A 2,160-nucleotide genomic window follows, 5' to 3' on the forward strand; every position below is an offset into this window, starting at 1 on the left:
CTTATTATTATATCAGGATTAAGAGTGCGTACATCTATAATAACAGAGGTTATGTTCTTTTATGCAATCAGTATAAAAAGAGCAACCTCAAATGGTCCTGCTCAATACACACATAGTGTACTAGTATAATTTTATAGTCAAGATAAACTAGTACCAAATTACACTACAACCATTCCACTAGTTTGTCCCAATTCATCTTGGTTGTGAGCTACTATTTATAATTTATAAGGAACTGATAACATGATCTTTTGTGTGACACCACACACCATATTATCTACAATATAAATTAAATGAACAACTATATTTAACATAAATGCAAACATTTAACCAATATGATTCTTATTTCAAAATAAATGTTTATACAAAAAGCTAGGCTTTTAGTATACATTCTAACATCAAGGAACTGAATACTCAGTTTACCAATCTCGGAGAATCGGTAACAAACCGAGATTTAATCTGGTATACGCTTAACGTCTTCCTGAGAACTTCAGAATGGGCGTCCTTAGTTGATGCATATTACATCTCTAAGGATCTTGAGGTAAGTACACTAGAGAATTTGTTTTCTACTTTTAAACTTCACGAATCTCAAATTGTAGATGCTAAAGAAATAGAAAAGGCATATCTCAATATTGCCCTAAACCCTAAAAGCAAAGATGGAAGATCAAGACTCCAAAGCATCCATCTATGAAGTTGAAGCGGCTCTTATGGTAAGAAAGTTCAACAAATTTATTAAATCTAATAAATTTAAATCGCAGACGAGAAAGCATCTTTGAAATAGAAGGACCATCCGATTCTATAATTGCAACGAAGAAGGATAAATCAAAGATGACTGCCCGAAACTGAAGAACAAAAATAAGGAAAAGAATAAGAAGCTAGCTCAGCCCAAACATAATCTCAACGCCACATGGGACAAGTCATCATCCTCCGAATCTAAAATCGAAGCATACGTCGGACTAGCCCTAACGGCAATCCATCAAGAAGAAGATGAGACCAGCTCAGAGATGAGCATAGATGAAGGGGGAGGATCATCGGAAGAAAGCAGTGATGAAGGGGAAGCATCAGAAATTGGGGTAAGTGAGGTACGTACTCTATCTCCCAAGCAGTCCTTTAATTTTATTAAAATTCTTACTAAACATCTAGTGAAATTAGAAAAGAAAAATACTGAGTTAAATTGAACTTAGCAAAGGCAAGTTCTCTAGAATTGTATGATAATCTAAAATTAGAAAATAAAAAATTGAAAATAGAAATCAAAAAATTAAAAAATTAAAAAATGACCATGCATGCTTAAAACCAAATAACTTTCAAAAATCAAAACTTAGAATTTATGGTAGACTAAATTGGTATATTAGACATCACTAGGGACAAATAAGGAGAGTTCCAAAAAATCATCTACCCCCTAAATTTTTAGTTAATCCAGTAGGAATGAACCTATATTGGGTTCCAAAATCATACTTAGATTAAAATATTTTTTTTCTAAGGCTTTCAGAAAAGTTAAATGTTTAAATTCTTTAAAAGGCTTTGTCTAGAAGTGGTTGATGATACAATAACCAAGAAGGCCTAGTACCTCGCCACAGCCTGGAAGCTGATTATTGAATTAAATATTTAATTGACAAATTGGTAAGCTTGTGAAATTAATTAAGATAATGCTTTCAATGTTTGTCAATTTTTGAAAAACTCCATAACTTAGAAATTATTTTAAATTTCTTTTACTTATTTTATTAAATCAAGTTTTTCCTAAAACTTAAATTTTCATATTTTTACCCTATTTTTTTATGTGATCAAAGGGGGAGGAATAGATGCAAATTTAGGGGAAGTAGGGGGAGTTAGTATTTTTTTTCAAATTCTGAATTCAAATCAGTTTATTTTATACTTAGTGTTGTAATTTCTTTTATTACAAACTTTATAGTTAAAATATTTTATTTGTAATTTCTTTTGTTTGTTATTACCTTAACTTGAACTTGGGTTGATGCACATCCAAAAGGGAGAGATTGTTGGACCCTCGTGGTTGTTTTGATGTGATTAACCAAGTTAGGTTGGGTCCTATTTTGTTTTGATCCCTGTGTCTAAGTGTGTAGGAGCTTAGGAGCACGGGAAGTCGAGTAGAAGACGCAGCTAGCGAGAAGGATGGCATAGGAAGGGAGCCGATGGGCTCGGTGCATC

This window comes from Zingiber officinale, chromosome 11B (assembly GCF_018446385.1).
Source record: "Zingiber officinale cultivar Zhangliang chromosome 11B, Zo_v1.1, whole genome shotgun sequence".
NCBI lineage: Eukaryota > Viridiplantae > Streptophyta > Magnoliopsida > Zingiberales > Zingiberaceae > Zingiber > Zingiber officinale.